Consider the following 22,436-nt stretch of genomic DNA (forward strand, 5'->3'; position numbering starts at 1 on the left):
CCCTTTGTACCGTGTTTGAGTAAACCACTACATATACATATATACATACATATGTATTTATGTATGTATGCACATATACATGTATATCTGTGGGTGTGTGTTAAAAATCAGTATTATAGACGTGGAAGCATATGCTGAAGAATCTTCTCTAAACACATATACGTTCACAAGCTTACACAAGGGCTTGCACACAATATACAAGCAAAACTCTATATTGACTGCCAAAAGCAGGCTTGAAACCATTTGTACAGGAGGCTGATTGGCTGCTCCTAGGCACTCTCCAAGTCCTGGTCAGTGATGGAGAAGCGAGGGACAACGCCCTGAAATAGCCTTCAGAGTGGGGAGAGGGAGGGGATGATGGATCTAGTGGCAGCCTGCTCACCCACTCCATCAGCCTGCCTTCCAAGTCCAGCCGATTTAGCCTGAGCTGGCTGGTTGGTCAGGCCACTCAGCTTGAGCCCCAACGTTGGCCAAAGTCACACCTGTAGCGGGAGATAGACTATCCTCACTCTCTCCCGCTCAATACTAACTGCAACTGCAAGATAATGCACTCAATACACAAAGTGATGCTGTGGATGTGAGTGAGAGAATCAGAGGGAGAGAATGTAGTAGACCTCCGAAGAGGAAAATAGATACAACTGAATAATGAATGCCCAAAGGGCTGAATACAATTGTATGAAGGAGCTGAAACCGTCACTGCAAAATTAGAAGACTAAACTACCTAGAGGAGGTGAATCCTCACTAGATCCCTAAAGAGGCTGAGGCTACCCTGCTGGTCTGGTGCAGGGAGGCCTTGTTGCTGCTATTTTGAGGCTATGATGCCCAACTATGGGATGAAGAATGAGGGCCAAAGGCTGGCCTTTTATAGCTGTTAGGTCAGCCTGGCCGACTTGGCCAACGCTGACCGTTGACCTTGGTCGACTAGTCAACGTCGACTGTTGACTAGGTCGATCAAAAAAGTCACCGTTGACCAAAAAGTCAACGTCTTGCCTTTTGACCAAAAGTCAGCTCTGTGGTTTTTGACTTGCGATGATGTGGCATTGACTTTCTATTGATTGTGTCTGATTGTTGATTGCGCATGACTGCCTGCATAGCTGCACAGATGCCTGCGTGGCTGTTGACCTAGCTACTTGCACCGGCACTAGCTAGCATGGCCACGGGCTTGTGGATGCCCGTGACATCCCCTTCTGTTGAAACTCGAACTAGGGTATGAAAGGGGCTTCTATCATGCTAACGGGGGTGACTGTCCGTGGTATACCTGGATGATAAATCCTAATCTGAATGCTTGGTTCATGAATCCGGAAATGGTTGTTAAACTCATTAATCTACATGTACTGAATGCCTAGATCTGGTGCTAGCTTCTGGTAAGGATATGTGTTGTGGGTTGATGCTCCAGGATGATGATCCATGTTGGTTTCCTCGATACATATAGGTGATAGGGACGGAGGAAGACTGGGTTTGAGAGAGGCATCCTGGCCTCCTGTAATAGTGTATCCTGCTGTACGACTGTGTCTTGATGGCGCCAGTCTCAAACCCCTTGAATGACTGACATCAAAGGTCGAGTTGAAACACCCTTACTCCAATAGATGAACTTGGACCCATGGCCTAGGATTTTGACATCCAAGCCTTGGTGCTGATAATCTGGTCGAACTTCGAAGTGGTGCCACCATCGTGCTCCCAAAATGACACCCGCTCCCTGAGTAGGTGCGACCCTGAGTGGCCGACTGTGTACCCACCCTGAGATCTTCAGAGTGGCTAAAGCTACCTGCATGTTGCTCTCTATGGAAATGCACCATTCAAGGTCATTGGTTTCATTGGTGTAAGAGGCAACTGAGCCTTCTAAGCTGCTTTGGTGAAGATGATGTCCTCAAGAACTGACTGAGTCTGCCAGGATAAGGACCCTTTGACCACCGACCTGTTCATAAAATTGAAACATATTGGGAAACTGATGAGGCTCCCCCTTCTGCTGAGCTTCAAGCTCCTGGATGACTACTGAGGTTATCCTTGTACTCTGATGTTCATCAAGCTCCTCAATGAGTGTCATGCACATCCGTTAAAAAAAAACGCACTACTGAGGTTGTTGAAGCTATTGCTGAACCACTTGATGTGGCTCCTGCTGTTAGAAGCTTCTGGTAATGCGGGCAATCTTTCTTATTATGACCCAACACATGACAATGGAAGCATTAGTTCTCCTTGTGTGGCTGTATCCAAGTAAACGCCATAGCGATTGCTATCCTTTGCCATCCAACTCTTCTTCTGCTGCCCATTCCCACCATCACCTGGAGTGGAATCCTGGAACTTCTTACTATTGACCTACTTGGATCCTTGACCCTTGTGCATGAGCTCAAAATCTGAGCAAGCTCGTATGCACGCTTATAATCCCGTGGCCTGAAACTTCTGACATACCACTGGATGTCTATACGCAGCCCAATGGAGAAATTTGCTCAGCTTCTGACTGTCCTCCAACTGCAACTCTATAAACACCTGAGTGAACTTATTGGTATTCACCGTCTTGGTGTCTCCCTGGCGTAGCTCATAGAACTGACTCTGGAGCCTGTTCAAAGGCAACAAACAATAGACTGAAGCAAGAACGAAGTATTGCTCAAAAGAATAAGAGTAAAATAAAAAGGACAGCCTATATGGCCCCAAGCCAACCATATGGTTGACCAAAGAAGTCAGCTCATAGAGTTGACCTGACCCACAAGGCTCATACCAGGGCCAAGTGCTAACAAACCCCCCTCCATGGTATCGCTGAAGTATCTTGGAAATATCTCAAGAAAACCTAGAAACTACATAATGGTTGCACATATTCGTCCCAAAGGGAAACAGCAACCTATGATATGTACGAAGTGATCCCTCACGTAACAAAAGGAGCCAAGTGTAAAGCATCTCGAAATGCCTCAAATTGGTGAAAAGATCTGCCAAGTTGTCCTCGGTGGGAACAAACAGTTGCTCTCAAACATAGTGATAGCAGACCTCAATATGCTTTGTGCGCGCATGAAACACTAGGTTTCTAGCAACCGCCAAAGCACTCTAGCTGTCGTTGTAGATCATAGTAGAGTCGGGCTGAATGATATCAAGATCTGCAAGTAACTTGCGAAGCCAAACGCACTCTTGTGTAGTTGTGAAAGCTGCTCTGTACTCAGCCTCACAACTGGATGTGGCAACTGTAGCTGCTTCTTTCTGAACCAAGAGATGCATGAAGCTCCAAGCATAATACCGTTGCCGTTGTGTGACACCCTAGTGTCGTAACATCCTACACAGACGCTGTCCGTGAATGCATGTGAAACCATAGGGTAAACCCAAATGCTGTGTGGCCTTCAAGTATCAAAAGACCCACTTCACTAGTTGCCAATGCTGCGTACTAGGCTTGTGCATGTACTTCCTGAGCTGGTAAATGGCATACTGAAGATCAGGCCGGGTATGACAAAGGTATAGGAGGCAACCAACAGCTTGCTGATAAAGGGATGCATCAAATGGCGGACTTCCATCCTCGGAGGACCCCCCTCAACATATGCAAACTGTATTCCCAAATAATAGTGCAACCAGCCGATATCTGTCATTGCAAAAGACTGCTGTAAATCAGCCTAGAAATCTGCAATTTGTTCCATATCTGACCCAGTGATAAGCATGTCATCCAAATATAAGATCAGAATAAAAAATTCTGATGCACTCTTTCGGACATAAAGAGTGGCCTCGGTTGGGCTGTACAGGCTGTCAAAAATGCATGTATCTTCGCATACCATGCCCGGGGTGCCTGCTTCAAGCCATAGAGGGCTTTTCTGAGCCGGCAGACCATATTTTCAGAACCTAATTGTTCAAAACCAGGTGGCTGAGTGACATAGACCTCTTCGTGAACATCACCATGAAGGATGGCAGTCTTGATGTCCAGCGGATGAACATCCCAATGCCGATGAGATGCCATGGCAATAACACACCTGATAGTAGTAATGCGTGACATGGGAGCAAAGGTCTCCTCAAAGTCAATGACGTGCTCCTATGCACCTCCCTTTGCAAACAAGCCGGCTTCGAGGCAGTCAACACTGCCATCAACTTTCCTTTTCACCTTGTAGACCCACTTTGTGCCTATGGCACGCTTGCCTGCTGGCAAGTCACACAACTCCCAAGTGTTGTTTGCATGAATGGATTCAAGCTCAGCCTTCATGGCATCCATCCATTCCTTGTTGTCAAAGGCATCCTTGTGACATAAAGGTTCCTCATTGCAAGCAGTAGCAACCAAAGCTACAGCCAAATAGTTGCCATGCATCTATTTATGTCCACCTCTAGTGCGGGCTGGCAAAGACTCAACTTGTTTGCTCTCCCTAACTGTGTCCAAAAGCCATCTCGGGTCTGATTTTTTATGTTTAATGACAGCACTCTCATGTGCAACTGCTTGCTCAATAGTATGATCATCAACTAAAGGCATATCAGGCTGAGTAGGAGCTATTGGTGGAGGATGTGCATTGGTAGAAGTGTCACGGGGGCGTGAAATTCTAAGTACTTTAATGTACTACGAGACCGTGACAACTTTGGTTTTAAAAGTCTAAGCATGGGCTTAATAATGTGTAATTAAACGCGGCATGGTGCTTAGCACATAAGCGTAATTAATCCCTAGGCCCAAAGGCATTCCAAGGAATTAAAAGAGTGGTTGTTGGGAAATGATGATGTGGCATTTTTAATGGGCCCCCTAGAGGGCCATGTACCTTCAGTGGCCCCCCTAGAGTTCTAGGTGGCTCTAGTGCCTTCTACATGCTCCTTTGCCATTCCAGGACCTTCCTGGGCCTTTTAAACTTCACATGTGTGGTTTTCTCTCTCATCTTCTCCCTTTGTTGAGCTTTTGGACTGGTTTTTCAGCCTCCTTCAGCTGAATTCCGTTTTTCTTCATAACTCCTCACCTGTTTGGATTCCTCGACTTCCGTTTGGCCCGATGGCTTCCCCTCTGCCTCCCCTTCGTAGTGATATGCTTTTCCCTCCGTGCGTTTGGCAGAACGGCCAGAGCTGAGCACTTCTTTTGCTGGTCGAATTTGCAAAAGTGGCTTTTTCTGGACCTTTTTGCTTCTACAACCTCTTGGGCCTCTCCTCTTGCAAAGCTACAGCTTTCTGTTGAATTTCGAATGGTCCCACGCGCTGGTTGACTGGTTTTTCTCAGTTTTGGAGGACTTTCCGACGATGAAACTTCTCCAAAACTTTCTCAATGCATTCCTCTCTGAAGCACGCTTCTTTTGAGCCCAAGAACTCCCATTTCTTCGCGACAGAAGTGCTTCTTTTCGCATTTTTCAGTGAAATTCTTGCTGGTTGGCTCTTGTAAATGCTCTTTCTTTATGCCTTTGCACTCCTCTTTGGCTGAGAATGCAATTGGGCATTGGCTACTATGTCCTCTTGGCGATTGAGGACTTGGTTCGAGTTTTCAAGGCTTGGTAAGTTGTGATTTTGCTGCTGCAATTTCTTTTTGCCATAAGCTATTGGTTGGCCTCCTGTGCCGCCTCTTTCTTGGCTCACAGGTGCCCAAGCAGTGCTATATGAGTCATTCTTTGGTTGGGTACTTTGCTGATTTTATTTTGGAGCTTTGAAAAGCTTTGTGAATGCCATCTGGAAACCACTCAAAGAGAGTTCAGCTGGGGTGCAGTGTGATTGCATCTGGACAGCCAATGGAATTGCACTCGGAAAAGAGAATGCCTTTGGGTTGAGTCTATGGGTTAAGTGCACTTATGTGATGGTGTTCTATGCTTGAAAGCCTTGCGAAGGCTTAGTGAATTGGGGCTGCGTGCTCAGAGTTGCAGGGAAGGTCTCCCAGATGCAACTTGTAATCATTTCACTGTGAAATATAAAGAAATACCGAAAGGGGCGCCACGGTGTTTGGGGCCAATCGGGTGCACTTGTCTATGTTTGTTGAGTAGAGGCATTCTAGCCTCCATCCCTTTTTCAGTGGTTTTGTTTGTGAACAAATGGGTAAATGCCAAATGGTGATCATGCAATGGTTAATGGTTGTGATATATGCTTTGTGAGCTGTAAATAAGTGCTGAAGTGATTAAAGTTTTAGTTCCACTGCCCTCTGAGTGATTAGAGGTCGGTTTCATTGGTTCCATTGCCGGGATACCCCACACTCTTTCTCAAGAGGTGGACCTCGGTAGTTTGGTGGAAGGATATCTTTGCTGCACTTTTTGACAGCTGAATATTACAACCATAACATGGTGAGTACCCATGAGCAAGAGAGCTCCACAACTCCTCAAAGGAGAAGGCAGGAAAGCCTTAATGATCCAGCTAGTGTACAGCTGCAAGGAGCACAACAAATGCCTTTTGAGCAGGCCACACATGAAGCTACAACTGAGCTCAACGGTGATACTAGTTCTAGCAGTGAGTCAGATGATGCTACTATGTTGAATGCACAGCTTGCAAGTGTAGTGACTGCTTTGACTCAGCTAGCTCAAAATTTGGCTCAGATTGTGCAAACAAATGCCAAGAAGAAGAAGAAATCAACAAAGCACAAGCACGGAAAGAGTGAGTACACACATGCATCAGCTTCTCATGGCGGACCGCACACTCATGCATCAGTTTCCCATGAGGGACAGCCATCAAAAATGACTCAGAAAGTGACTTCCAAGAGAGAGGGATCACCCAAAAGAGCACTTGAGAAAGAGGTACAAAAAGTACAGCCAGTGCAACAGTATGAGCAGCCAGCACAAGGCCTTGGTTTGGGTACTTCTACTCCTCAAAATAATAATGTGCAGTCCATAAATGTGGCTCAACCACCTCAGCCATATTTGAGGCAGCAACCTAAATATTTTGGTACAGATTCTATCTTTGATGCTATGTTGATTCCACCGCCAATTGGGCATAGAAAGCAAGCCACGTATGACAATGTGGGAATGCAGCCAGGCATGCAAGCCACAGCATATGCTCCCATGCCTAATGTTCAGTCAAGCATGGCTCTCCCTAGTGAAGGGAATGCTGCAAATATACAGCCATCTTTGGGACAGCCAATATCAAATGTATATAAAGAATTTAAGGATGGTGATTCTAATGTCAAGTTTGATACATATAATGGAGTACAGGACAGGTACAAAGCCCTCACATTCCTTCAACAGTTTGATGCTGCATTTCTTGGGGGCTTGGATGAGGAAGGTCGCCACATTTTTGAAAGGCAATGCACTTAAGTGGTACACCAACCTTATGCTTCATGGAGATGCACCTGCTACTTGGCTAGAATTTAAGCAAGTGTTCTCTTCTACTTGGCTTACTCCAACTTTTGAAGTTGAAGTGCTTTCACACTGGCATGACTTGTCATACAAACTTTGCAAGAATCTTGATGATTACACCAAGAGGTTTTGGGATGTTTTGCTACCATTGAGCTCTTACAGGCATGTTTCTTTGAAAGAGCAAATAGAGAGGTACTGTTGTGGATTGCCTGGTGAGCTATGTGATTATTGCATCAAAACCAGGGTGGGTTCTATGACTCAATTAATTGAGAATGCAAGGACAGCATATGCATGGATGCAAGAGAAGAATTTGGGCTTTATGGACAGCAAGAAAGAAGACAACAAACGGGCTGCCAAACACCAGGATAAGGACATCAAATCTGAATTATGGCAAACGACCGTTTCAAAAGGGAGGAAAAGCCCAATTCAAAGCTGGTCAAAGGTGTGGACAGCCTAATAAACAGCCCCGTACCAAGTTGTCTGATGAAGAGAAAAAGTCACTCATGGAGCAAAACAAATGTTTTATATGCAAAGGAGAGGGACACCGCTCTTATGATTGCCCATTCAAGAAAAGAGACAGGTCAGATGATGATAAGAATGGTGATAAACAGGCTGATCGGAAGGGCAAAAGGCCTAAACCTTCCGCAGGACTTCTTCCAGATGTGATTGGGAGTTTGCCACATGCACATGATGATGAAGAAACGAAAAAGAATGAGATGTACAAAGCATGGGGAAAAATCAGAAATCAGAATTGTTTGTTTTTCTTTGATTCTGGGGCAAAGGCGAATTTCATAACTCTTGATATGGTAGGAAGGCTTGGCATCAAGCCTGAGGAAATGGGGCCATCCGGCATGTTGTGATATGGCCAACCCTGAACTCAACACACCTGTCACTCCTATCATTGGCAAGTTGAGGATGCATATCCAAGGATATCAGGATGCAGAGGACTTCTACATTATGCCTTTGCCAGAGTGTGATGCTTTGCTTGGGATGCCTTGGATGTACAGGGTGGGGGCTGATGTGCAGATGAGAAACAAGAAGATTTCTTTAACTCATAGAGGCAAAAATCATCTACTTGATGTAAAGTTGAAAGGGGAGTCCATCCCTATAGTTTCAACTTCTTGTATTTCCAATGTAATAAAGCGTCATATTTCAGCGTACTTGATTTTTGTCAAAGAGGACAGCCAACCAGTTCACGAAGGCTCTACTCTTTCTGCTTTAGATAGAGAAAGGGCTGCTTTTATTTTAGATTTTTAGGATTGTTTCTCAGATCCACTTCCTCTAGAATTACCTCCCAAGAGGCCCGAGGATCATCAAATTGATATAATTCCACGAAGCTCACCGCCTAATATACCTCCCTATCGTCTCAGTAAGGCACAACAGGAAGAGATAATGTCACAAGTGAAGGAACTCTTGGAAAATGAATTAATACAGCCAAGTAATTCTCCTTACTGTTCCCTATGTTGCTTGTGCAAAAGAAGGATGGCAGTTGGAGAATGTGTATTGATTATAGGGCTTTGAATAAAGTCACAATTAAGAACCGTTTTCCAATTCCACGCATTGATGATATATTGGATCGGTTGGAAGGTTCCTCAATGTTCAGTCGTATTGACCTTAAAAGTGGATACCATCAGATAAGGATACGGCCTGAAGATGTCTACAAGACTGCCTTCCGCACTTCATTTGGCTTATATGAGTTCCTTGTGATGCCTTTTGGTTTGACTAATGCACCTGCCACTTTCAATAGAATGATGGATAGAATTTTTAGAGCACACAGAAAGTTTGTGGGCACTTTCTTCGATGACATCATTGTGTTCTCTAAAAATGAGCAGGAGCACAGGAAACACCTCACTATTGTGTTTCAAGAGTTGAAAAGACACAAGCTATTAATTAACACCAAGAAAAGTGAGTTCTTTATGCATGAGATTCATTTTCTCGGTCATATAGTGTCAAAGGATGGATCCTGCAAAAGTTGAGGCCATAAGGAGTCGGCCAATTTTGAAAAATCTGCATGAAGTCATAAGCCTTCTTGGGTTGTGTTCATACTATCGGAGGTTTATAAAGTACTTTGTAGAAATTGCTTCTCCCTTGCATGCTTTACAAAAGAAAGCTGTATCGTTTCAGTGGGGACCAAAGGAAAATGCAGCGTTTGAAGAGCTGAAGCAAAAGTTGTGTTCTGAACCCGTTATTATCTTGCCAGATCTTGCAAAACCCTTTGCTGTAACTTGTGATGCATGTGGGAACAGCATAGGAGGCACTTTGATGCAGGATGGCAGAGTGGTTGCATATGAGAGTAGAGTTCTCAAAGATGCTGAATTGTACTTGCAGACATACGAGAAGGAAATGTTAGCAGTAATACATGCTTTGAACACATGGAAACATTACCTTCTTGGAGCTGATTTTTATGTGCAGACAAATCATCAGTCACTTAGATATTTTCTCACGCAGAGAAAATTATCTGAAAAGCACATGAGATGGGCTAACTTTCTCTCAATGTTTCATTTTCAAATTGTACATGTGCCGGGTAACAAAAATGTCGTGGCTGATGCACTTTCCAGGAAACCACAGCCTGAAGCAGTCTCCAAGAAACCCAGTGTTTCAGCAGTGAGCATTGCTTACAACAATGTGTTAGATGTGATGAAATATCAATATGTTAATGATGCTGATTTTTCAACTATTTATGATCAGCTTTCTGATGGTCAAAGGCATGATCACTATATGTTGAAAGAGGGTTTCATTTTGATGCATGGACAACTCTGTGTCACAGATCAGATGCGACAGAAAGTTATAATGGAAAGTCATGCTCCTCCATATGCAGGGCATAGGGGAATCACAGCAACAATTACAGCAGTGGAGCAATACTTTTATTGGCCATCTTTGAGGAAAGATGTGGAAGAATATGTGAGAACATGCATGGTTTGTCAGAAAGTAAAGTTTGACAGGCAGAAGGCACCTGGGTTGTTACACCCTTTGCCAATTCCGGATAGACCATGGCAAAGCATAGCTATGGATTTTGTGTTTGATCTTCCACGTACTCCTACTGGACATGATGGATTGTGGACAATAATTTGCAGGTTTAGCAAACAAGCCCACTTTGTGCCAGTAAGAAAGAAAATTACAGCAGATCAAATGGCCAAATTGTTTCTGCAGCATGTCTTCAAGTATCATGGGATGCCTGAATCCATAATCAGTGATAGAGATCCGAGGATGACCAGCCTCTTTTGGAGAAGGCTGTTTGAAAATATGGACACTATGCTGAATTTTTTGTCATCTTTTCACCCTCAGTCTGATGGACAATCGGAGCAAGAAAACTCTACCATCTTGGATAGGTTTAAATGCTATGTCTCAGACCACAAAAGCAAATGGGAGCATTATTTGCCTTTAATGGAATATGCTTACAATAATACGGTACACACATCCACAGGTAAAGCACCTTTTCAAATAGTGGAAGGTGCTAGGAAGATACCTCCCATTTTGCATACAAAAGAGAAACTCTTCGAAGCTGATCGTTTTGTGGAAAGCCTTGAAGAGGCTTACAAGAAGATCAAATATGCCTTGCAAAGAAGTCAAGACAAGCTGGAAAAGAGCAGCAGGTAAGCAACGCAAGGAATTGGTATTCACAGAAGGTGATTGGGTTTTGCTGCATTTTCAGAAGGCAAGGCTGAAAAATAAGAAAGGCAAGGAAAGGTTGTACACAAAGCTGAACATGCGTTACTATGGTCCTTTCCACGTTTCTGGAAAGATAAATGAGGTAGCTTACAGGCTGAAGCTGCCTCCGCATTGGAAGATACATAATGCCTTTCATGTGAGCTTATTAAAGCAATATCATGGAGATATTCCCGAGGATTTACCTGATGAAGTGCAGCCTGAAGTGGAAGAACAGGATGAACTTCCGGTCCCTGAGCAGATTCTGGCACACAGAGATAGAAAGCTCAAGGGTAAAGTTATCCGTCGCTGCTTGGTAAAATTTCAAAATTACCCATCACTTGATGCGAAATAGATGGAGGAAGGTGAACTGGCAAATTCACCTAGGATATTGCAGCTTTACCTTGATGCTTTCCAATTAGAGCCGACTGCGGTCCAGGGTCCTACAGGTAGTTCAGCAGAGCGAGCGTCTGGAGCATTACCTGGTGTTCGAGAGAGGGGTAGCACCTCCACTCCCTCAGTACAGACGGGCTCACCGTGATTTCATGACGTCACTTGATGACACTGTATGTTTCATCTGAGATACTGAGCTGACAGTGTTTCTGCTATGAAACTTCATGATATTGATGCATCTTGACTATTGATCGCCGAGGATCGCATAGATTTTAAACAGTATATATGGATGGATGCATGCCTCTCCTAGCCATATTTTCACTGTCTCTATATACTATAGCTGCGGCTTTCTTGTATGCTCTTTTATGCTATATTTCATGCTCGCTCTTGTGTTTTGGGGCAGCAAACTCTGGTTTGTTGTTTCAAGAGAGGGATATGTCACGGGGGCGTGAAATTCTAAGTACTTTAATGTACTACAAGACCGTGACAACTTTGGTTTTAAAAGTCTAAGCATGGGCTTAATAATGTGTAATTAAACGCGGCATGGTGCCTAGCACATAGGCGTAATTAATCCCTAGGCCCAAAGGCATTCCAAGGAATTAAAAGAGTGGTTGTTGCGAAATGATGATGTGGTATTTTTCATGGGCCCCCCTAGAGGTGCATGTACCTTCAATGGCCCCCCTAGAGTTCCAGGTGGCTCTAGTGCCTTCTACATGCTCCTTTGCCATTCCTGGACCTTCCTGGCCCTTTTAAACTTCACATGTGTGGTTTTCTCTCTCATCTTCTCCCTTTGTTGAGATTTTGGACTAATTTTTCAGCCTCCTTTAGCTGAATTCCGTTTTTCTTCATAACTCCTCACCCGTTTGGATTCCTCGACTTCCGTTTGGCCCGATGGCTTCCCCTCTGCCTCCCCTTCGTAGTGATATGCTTTTCCCTCCGTGCGTTTGGTAGAACGGGCAGAGCTGAGCACTTCTTTTGCTGGTCGAATTTGCAAAAGTGGCTTTTTCTGGACCTTTTTGCTTCTACAGCCTCTTGGGCCTCTCCTCTTGCAAAGCTATAGCTTTCTGTTGAATTTCGAGTGGTCCCATGCACTGGTTGACTGGTTTTTCTCAGTTTTGGAGGACTTTCCGGCGATGAAACTTCTCCAAAACTTTCTCAATGCATTCCTTTCTGAAGCAGGCTTCTTTTGAGCCCAAGAACTCCCATTTCTTCGCGACAGAAGTGCTTCTTTTCGCATTTTCAGTGAAATTCTTGCTGATCGGCTCTTGTAAATGCTCTTTCTTCATGCCTTTGCACTCCTCTTTGGCTGAGAATGCAATTGGGCATTGGCTACTATGTCCTCTTGGCGATTGAGGACTTGGTTCGAGTTTTCAGGGCTTGTTGGCCTCGTGCGCCACCTCTTTCTTGGCTCATAGGTGCCCAGGGAATGCTACATGAGTCATTCTTTGGTTGGGTACTTTGCTGATTTTATTTTGAAGCTTTGAAAAGCTTTGTGAATGCCATCTGGAAACCACTCAAAGAGAGTGCAGCTGGGGTGCAGTGTGATTGCATCTGGACAGCCAATGGAATTGCACTCGGAAAAGAGAATGCCTTTGGGTTGAGTCTATGGGTTAAGTGCACTTACGTGATGGTGTTCTATGCTTGAAAGCCTTGCGAAGGCTTAGTGAATTGGGGCTGCACGCTCAGAGTTGCAGGGAAGGTCTCCCAGATGCAACTTGTAATCATTTCACTGTGAAATATAAAGAAATATCGAAAGGGGCGCCACGGTGTAAAACAATATGTGTCCGATCAAAGGATCCCCCTACCAAAGATGGCTGTCCTGCAAAAATATCAGCCCAAAACAAGGGGCAAATGTCTGCAAATGTATCTAATGATCAATCGAGGTGTAAATGTCCCAGATGGATTCACTGCAATGGACAACAAATCTGGCAAAAGCCCCAAGTTGACCTACAACTTACAAACGTGACTCAATGTGCTGCAATTCCAGTGTTCCTGCGTGCAATGTGTTAATGACCCAAACAAACTCAGGAAACTTCTTCCCGTCGATTCAAGCTCACAATCACAAGCGATGGCATCATAATTTTCCTCCCAGCCTATCTCATGGATTCCATGCACACAAGATACGTAATTTCTTATTCTTCATGCCTATCAACAAGCCCACAATTCCCTAGATGGTTCCCCCCTGCCACATGTCATCATTTTAGACCTTTAGCTTGGTACATGGGGCACAATTATTTGCCCCCTGGCATTCTTACATATTTAGGTGCACCTAGGCCTGAGCACTCAGAACCACCTAGTCGATGCGAATACACCCTCACCTAGGACCTTGGCAGTTACTTCCCTTAACCATTTAATTTACGCACATGAAATATTACAGAAGTCGGTCCTCTAAGGGAAAATGCCCACCGATCTTTCCGAGGTCATGCTATCTCGGCTAGAGCATAACATTCCTTCCCTCTTCAAGCATCAGCGTCCTCGATGATGAAATCTGGAAACACTCTCCGTAACTGGTATATGGATTCCCAGGTAGCTTCTGATAGAGGTAGACCATGCCATGCAACCAACACCGTGGGTATCTTCCGATTGCGCACTTGCATTGTTCCTCGCTCCAGGATTCCGATTGGTTTGCGTCTTGCATTATCCTCTATCTCCTGAAACAAAACAACACCTTCGATTAGTGAGTCACCTGTATGTAAAAATTTCTTTAAACGAGAAACATGAAACACTGGGTGCACCTTACAACCCTGTGGCAATTCTAATTCATAGGCTACCTTGCCTATTCTTTTTAGAATTAACCATGGCCCACAATATCGAGGTGATAACTTAGCACACTCTCTGCAGTCAAAGACTTAGAGTGCGAAGGAACTCTAAGAAAAACTTTTTCTCCTTCCTTAAATTCTGTAGCGGATCGGTTTTCATCCGCATACGCCTTAGCTCTATCCATAGCTTGGCGAATGTTAGCTCTCGCAAGTGCTAGCATCTCCCGCATCTGAACCACAAAGTTCGCGGCATAGGCACTTTCTGAGGTATTCCAACTATAGTTCGATTCGCTGGCCTATAACCATAGTTCAGCTCAAACGGACTGAATCCCGTAGAGGAATGTTTTCTATCATTGTAGGCAAACTCTAACAATGGCAACCACTTGTCCCATGTATGTTGCCTCAATGACACATATGCTCTCAGCATATCCTCTAAAATTTGGTTGATTCTTTCTGTCTGACCATCCGTTTCTGGATGATCCCCACTACTCATTCCCAACTCAGTCCTTAGTGTCTCAAATACCGCAGTCCAAAAATGACCGGTAAATTTGACATCTCTCTCTGATACTATGGATTTGGGTAATCCATGCAGATGAAATATATGTCTAATAAACAAATCCGCCACTTGCGGGGCACTAACAGATTCTCTAGTTGGAATGAAGTGAGCCATCTTAGTAAGACGATCAACCACCACAAGGATAGAATCATATCCACCTTGTGTCGTAGGCAAACCTACAATAAAGTCCATGCAAATGCTCTCCCACTTACTTAGTGGTATCTCCAAGGGTTGTAAAAGTCCGGGTGGCTTCACCCGCTCTGCCTTACTCACCTGACACGAAAAACAACGTGTCACATATTCATGAATATGCTTTTTCATCTTTGGCCAAAAGAAATCTCGCTTCACGAGATCATATGTCTTCTCGACTCCTGGATGTCTCGCACATGGGCTATTATGGCATTGTTGAATGACTCTCTGCCTGAGATCATTCTGATTAGGTACTACTACCTTGCCATTTCTTTTTAGCATACCATCCCTTATGGCATATCTTGCATAAGTTTGGCCTTTTCTGGATGCCAGGTCATCCTTTTCCCCGGGTTTTAACATATGAGCCTTAGGCCATAGGCTCTGGACAAACTCGTCCACGTTTTGAGTTTCTCTAATCTCGGCCATTAAAGCACTCTCTAACACCGTGAAACTCATGTTATGCATAATGCATGACAACGCATCACCAACTTTATTATCCTTTCCTCTTCGATACCGAATCGTCAATTTAAACTCCTGCATGAGTTCTGCCCACCTAGCTTGGCGGCCTCTCAAGTCAGGTTGTTTACAGAAATGTTTCAGAGTATCATGATCAACATCCATATAAAACTCTGATCCATACAAATAATGTCTCCATGTTTTCAAAGCATGGACAACAGCATACAACTCTAATTCATGAGTTGGCCAATTTCGTTGAGAGGGGAAAAGCTTCTTGCTTTCAAAGGCTACTGGCCTTCCCTCTTGGAGAAGAACTGCTCCTACCGCAATGCCACTTGCATCGGTTTCAAGGAAAAACGGTTTCTAGGGATCAACTATTTTTAACACCGGTCCTATGACCACAGCTTGTTTTATGGTGTTAACTTTCATGTTGATTCTGTCCCCATATAAAAGGTACTTTATATGAGGTCAGATCAGTCAATGGCGATACTATTTCGGAATATCCTTTGATATGTCTTCGATAAAATTGGACAAATCCCAAGAATGATCGCAAAGCGGTCAAACTCTGAGGGATTGGCCAAGTCAGTATCGCAGCCACTTTCTTTGGATCCATCTCCACCCCCTCAGGAGTAATTATGAATCCTAAATATTCAAGTCTTACCATACACAGTATAGTTTTCTTTTTATTTACATAAAGACTGGCTTTCCTCAAAGTACTGAACACTATTCTTAAGTGTTCGTGATGCTCAGTAATACTTTTACTGAATACCAGAATATCGTCAATAAAATGTACTACAAACTTTCCGATATACAGACGTAGTAAATCGTTCATAAGCATGACAAATGTAGCTGGAGCATTGGTAAGTCCAAAGGGCATTACCAAAAACTCATAATGTCCAAACCTGCTTCTAAAAGCGGTTTTATGCACATCCTCGGCTCTAATACGGATTTGATGGTAGCCACACTTAAGATCTATCTTACTGAAAATTACGGCCCCATGTAATGCATCTAGCAAATCATCGATCCGAGCCATCAGATACCTGTGCTTAATAGTGATATTATTCAATGCTCTGTAGTCTATACAGAGACGAAAAGTATCATCTTTCTTCTTCTTTAATATCACTGGCGAAGCAAAAGGTGAAAAACTGGGTTGAATCTGCCCCAGCTTGAGGTATTCTTCCAGTTGTCTTCGCATCTCAGCTTCTTCTGTAAAGCTTAATCTATAGGGAGGTCTGTTTACAGGTTCTACCCCCGGGATAAGCTCAATTTTATGCTGAACATTCCGCTCTGGAGGTTACCCATAAGGTAACTCATCCCTAAAACAATCAGAGTACTTCTCCGATATCTCTTTTGCCAACTCGGCCATTTTCCCATCTTGGGTAGCCTCAGTGCTAGCCGATGCATCATCAATCGACTCTACCGATGCTATACACAGACACGGAAACTCTTTCGGAGTCTTCCGAATTTCCATGGCTAAAATCAATGGTCCTCGAGGTAAATCCTTTTCACCTTGCAAAACATATTCTACCCCGTTCATCTTGAGCTGGTAAATATGCTTTTTCCAATCAATGGCTGGATTTTTTCAAAAATGCCAAGCCATGCCTAGGGCTATATCTCCGTGAGCAAGCCTGGTCAACTGAAAGTCCAGCTTCTCAACATAGTCCTGAATTCGAAGTTCCAACTGGATAAGCCTCTGGTCCCATACTTCAGTTGAACTTCCGTCCGCCATCCTGACCGTATAAGCATAGTTAGACAGACTAGTTTTCAACTTGAGCCTCTTAATAAGCTTCGAGTTAATTACATTGTGCCTTGACACTGAGTCAAACAATACAATCACATCATGATTGGCTACTTGTCCTTTCATTTTAATCAACTCGGGCTCATCGAAAACCGTATACACCGTTGCTGCAGGCTTTGAAATGATGTTATCGGGTGCACCGCTTACTAACTTCGTAACAGACACACTTAACAACACAAGTACTAACCTCTGAGAAGGTCCCGCCAATTGCATCTGCATATGTTCCGCATTGGGACTCTCCTGCATTTCCGCGTCGCATTCAGATATCATCATATTGGCCGTGCAACGGTCTTCGTTTAGTGGACAATCTTTCCACTGATGTTGCTGAAGGCAGCCGAAGCACAATTCTTCTTTTCTAGCTTTTTCTTTTTGCTCAGGGGTCAACGAGGACTTTGACCAAGCCCAAGCTGCCATTGGAGTTACTTTTCTTTTCACCCCAACGGTGGTACTTGTCTTTGCTTGTCCCTCAACCAGCTTCACCTGCTTGGTTTGGCCACTTGGCTACGAGACACTTGTCTTTGAAGTCCATTTCCTTTGAAATTCCCCTTTTCTCGGGTACTCATGCTGAGTCCCTGCCTGCACAAACCCACTAGGTCTGCCTCTGGCGTCCTCATAGTTCAGGGCTACTGCAATAGATTCATCTAATGTAGTCACATATTTAGCCCGAACTTCCATTTTATTTTTGTCGTTCAGTCCATAAACATAGTCTTTCAACTGAACCGACATAGGGAGAGGGTCTGTTATTTTCATAACACATTCCCTGAACTTGTCAGTGTACTCTGCCACCGACAAATTCCTCTAGCGAAGGCCTCTGTAAGCATCCCAAGCTCGAGACTCTTCGTCAGGTGGAAGAAAGTGTTTCTTTTTTGTTGTTTTATCCACCACCTATCCGCTGCCTCAATAAACAGGTGAGTGGTCTCGCGGATCTTCTTTAGATCAGATCTGATTTCACAAACGGCAAAGGCTTCTTCCCACTTGTGTAACCAAACCTCGATCACATCAGAACTGCGCTCGGTCATCCGACCAACGTACTTTTCCGGTCTATAATTGGCAATATTAGGTACCTTGACCTTCGCACGTTCCGACGAGTGTATACTGGGCTCTGGCTCTGCTGGAGCTTTGCCCTTTTCATTTCTAGATGTTCTAGCCGACAAGGCTTGCACCATCTCTCTAATTTCATTTTGACCAACGTTCACTTGAAGCTGCTGGTTCATGATCTGTTGTAAGGCATCTTCTAGTACAGAAGATCAGATCTGATTTCACAAATGGCAAAGGCTTCTTCCCACTTGTGTAACCAAACCTCGATCATATCAGAACTGCGCTCGGTCATCCGACCAACGTACTTTTTCGGTCTATTATTAGGTACCTTGACCTTCGCACGTTCCGACGAGTGTATATTGGGCTCTGGCTCTGCTGGAGCTTTGCCCTTTTCATTTCTAGATGGTCTAGCCGACAAGGCTTGCACCATCTCTCTAATTTCATTTTGACCAGCGTTCACTTGAAGCTGTTAGTTCATGATCTGTGGTAAGGCATCTTCTAGTACAAAAATCCTACCCACCAGAGTAGGTGTTGTGTGGTGGGACACTTGTTGCGTAGATCGTGCTCTAGATTCACCAAGATTTACCCTGGAATCTTGTCCCTCTACCTCCATTCTTTCAAAAAGGAAAATAGAATTTATTTTTTTTTTTTTCTTCTTTCCGCACGCCAAAACTCCAAAAGTATATCACACTTCAAATTCCCCTTTGCTGTACAGGAATAATTAGACTGCAACTGAAAACTGAAAATTTGTATAGAAGGGCCAAAAAAAAAAAAAGCCCCCTGGAAGCTCCGCGAAGTCTTGAGAGGATACTCCTATCCCTGGTATTCAGATCTTCAATAAAATAGTCGAACCACTGCCAAACTGCGTGATTTGCACGATGTATTAGTCTTGGCCAGACAAAGTTCAAAAGCTAGGCGACCTGGTCTTGACGTGACTGCGCACGTAACCGTACCCATGCTCAGACGATCACCTCGCTCACGGGCTATTTGCGTGACCACATCCCAGATGCGCAACTCTCCCACGCATCTTCGGCACTGCTCATCAATCTACCTAACTATTACACAGCTTGCACACCCACAACACCAAGGAGTTCTGAAAACACCACGTGGTACATCTGTAACGACGTCCGCTTATCGGTCGGACTTCCCATCATGTGCCTCCCGATTACAGCCTTGTAAAAAGCTCCCTTGATTCTGCGAATTAAGCCAAGGATGGTAGCACAATCCCGACCAACTTCGTTGAGCCCACAAACAGTATATGGATTCTACCCAGAAGCCAGGTCCTCCCGCCAAGAAATCCCACGCCTGCGATGACGTCCGTGACTATCAAGCTGCGCCATCACCTCCGTACTGTCCGTCGTCACACATCCCAAACATTCTGCGCTCTTATACCAATTGTTAACGACCCAAACAAACTCAGGAAACTTCTTCCCGTCGATTCAAGCTCACAATCACAGGCGATGGCATCATAATTTTCCTCCCAGCCTATCTCATGGATTCCATGCACACAAGATGCCTATCCACAAGCCCACAATTCCCTAGATGGTTCCCCCCTGCCACTGATCCTCATTTTAGACCTTTAGCTTACCCCTCTCTTGGGGCACAATTAAAACATTTGCCCCTTGGCATTCTTACACATTTAGGTGCACCTAGGCCTGAGCACTCAGAACCACCTAGTCGATGCCAATACACCCTCACCTAGGACCTTGGCAATTACTTCCCTTAACCATTTAATTTATGCACATGAAATATTACAGAAGTCGGTCCTCTTAAGGGAAAATGCCCACCGATCTTTCCGAGGTCATGCTATCTCGGCTAGAGCATAACACAATGTCTACCAAATGCCCAAAATTGGCTGTACCAAGACAATGTCACTGCAAATTTCAACAAAATTGACAAAACTCCCAATTTCTGGAAGAGCAAAACTGTCAAATTTGGGGCAAATCACCAAAAGCCCCAAATTTTGCTGAAATAAAGCAAATGTGACAAAATAACCTGCAAATCTAAGAATATCCCACAATCTGCCAACAATAGATCCAAAATCCCCATGTCAGAGTGGAAATGAAGTCAAAATAGGGCAAATACTGCAAAAGCCCCAAAATGTGACCAAAAGGAGCAAATGTCAGTGCAAAATCTGCAAATGTGACACAAAAGCCCCAATTTCTAGAGCAAAATCACCTCAATGTCACTGTAATGTGTGCAAATGTGACATAAAAGAGGGTGAAAAGCTTGAAACCCAACTGTACCAAGAAAATCTGAGTCAAGAAGAAGAGAATCCCAGCTAAATGGTGCTAGAGCAGGTTGGAGCACTTGGAGGAAGGCCAGAATGACTGAAAAGAGTCCAGATCTGAGCAAAAAAACTCCAAGAATGTAGTAGACCTCCGAAGAGGGAAATAGATACAACCTAATTATTAAAGGGCTGAATCCTCACTAGATGCCTAAAGAGACTGATGCTACCCTGTTGGTCTGCTGCGAGGAGGCTTTGCTGCTGCTAGTCTGAGGCTATGATGCCTAACTGTGGGATGAAGAATGAGTGCCAAAGGCGGCCCTTTTATAGCTGTTAGGTCAGCCTGGCCAACTTGGCCAACGCTGACCGTTGACCTTGGCCGGCTGATCAACGCTGACCGTTGACTAGATCGGTCAAAAAAGTCATCGTTGCCTTTTAACCAAAAAGTCAGCTCTGTGTTCGTTTTCAAACAACCAAAGAGCATACCCCAAACATATTCCCTTGCATACCCTGCATACCAGGCTGAAAACCCACTGGATAGCTTCGAGACATTCCAAGATAATCCACGGCTTGCCCAGCCATTGCCTCGAACACTGAACCACCACCAAAATATCATGGATGCATTAAGGGTTGGGGGCAAGCTTGCTGTCCCTGATTTGCATTCTGAGAATTATTCCCTTCAGCGTGCAAATCAACTCCAGGACCATAAATAGATTGCTGCAATGGAGCACCCTGTACATTTGGCATTATTGAAGGCTGTCCATTGAAGGGACCATAGGGCTGATTATGAGCCCACGTTTCCCCTGGATGTGAATGCCCTTTTTCTTTTTAGACTTAGAAGGGGTTTGCATAAACTCAGTAAACCTTGGGTCCTGCGTAAGATGAGGTGGGTCCTGCGTAAGATGAGGAAGTGCTCCCACTGCCATCTCTGCTGTGCTTTGAACAATGCATCAATGATCAGACTCCTCTACACCTTCAGCATCTTTAGACCCTCCAGGGTGTGTTTCACTCACATCAAGAGCATTGACAGCTCATTCATAGGCTGTCCCCCTTGGTCATCCTAAGAGGACTCCTCTTCCATATCCCAATCTTCATCTGTGAAAAGCATACTCACTGAGTGTTGATCCTTGCTGTAAATCAACTACAGCTGGCAATACTAACACCAGAGACAACCATAGGCTCACCTCCTTAAAGAAGATGGCGAGGTCCCGGCAACGAAACCATGAAAAGGCCTCAAGGCCAACGAGAGGGCAGTAAAAGACAATTAACCAGCCAATGCTATCACATTAATAATTCAGCAATTAATCAACCAGTGGAATCGGAGCTAGAATGCTCCTGCTCAAGACCTAATAGTATGCCTTGGCAAGACCAAGGTTATGATCTTTAACACCTCATGGGCAGAACTCCAATTCTATCATGATCATTTCTTGAGAGTATCAAAGAATGGAGTGATTACTAGGCCCCAATCTCTAGAGGACAAACGGGTCCCAAACATTGCCATTGGACAGATGTGGGTCTCATCCCATCAGGTGAGGATCAAGACAGGGACAGCCAACGGCACACCTAGAGCTCTAGTAGTAGGCTATGCACATTGGCAAAGGTGGAGGCACAAGAGCACTTCCTCTATACTTGCCCTGCCTACTATTAGATTCGAGGACGGTGCCACTGCCTCTTTCAGGAGGGACAAGGGTTTGGGCCACTTTTCCAATTGATGAACACGTCTGTGTTGGCCATATTTGATGGAGATGCGGAAGATCAGACGGCAGAAAAGTACCACAGGAGACAAATCGAGCACAACAACATGTCACAGCCTTCTATGCCTTTGAGTCAGCCCCAAGACACATTGGGGTAGAGGAGGAGGAGATAAGGAGGAGATAGCCGACATGAGGGCAGCACAGATCAACGGAAAGAGGCAGCGCAGAACGGTGGAGCCAGCGACACAAAGACCACTGACCAAAGCACGCACAATAGAGGTCCAGCCCATCACTACTCTACTCAGAGGAGACCGTCCAAGTCGAGGTGTCATCCTTGATATGGCCCATCGGATACGGAGACCACGCCCCTCGCCACAACGAGAGACAGCCCACCAGACGCATACAAGACATTTTCATGTCTCATCGAACAGCCACCATTGTCAGAAATCCTGGAGTTGAAGTAATGCTACGCCAGACACTCAAGT

The 22,436-nt window shown here is 44.6% G+C and overlaps 1 protein-coding gene across 1 annotated transcript in view; it reads right to left on the reverse strand.

Moving 5' to 3' along the window:
- LOC147892339 (vacuolar protein sorting-associated protein 35B-like) overlaps positions 1-22,436 on the reverse strand; it is an 80,220-nt gene that overhangs the window by 47,250 nt on the left and 10,534 nt on the right. The gene's annotated exons all lie outside the window — the stretch shown is intronic.

This window comes from Dipteris shenzhenensis, chromosome 17 (genome assembly GCF_047967505.1).
Source record: "Dipteris shenzhenensis isolate YYH24624 ecotype China chromosome 17, Dip_SZ_1.0, whole genome shotgun sequence".
In the NCBI taxonomy this organism is placed as follows: Eukaryota; Viridiplantae; Streptophyta; class Polypodiopsida; order Gleicheniales; family Dipteridaceae; genus Dipteris; species Dipteris shenzhenensis.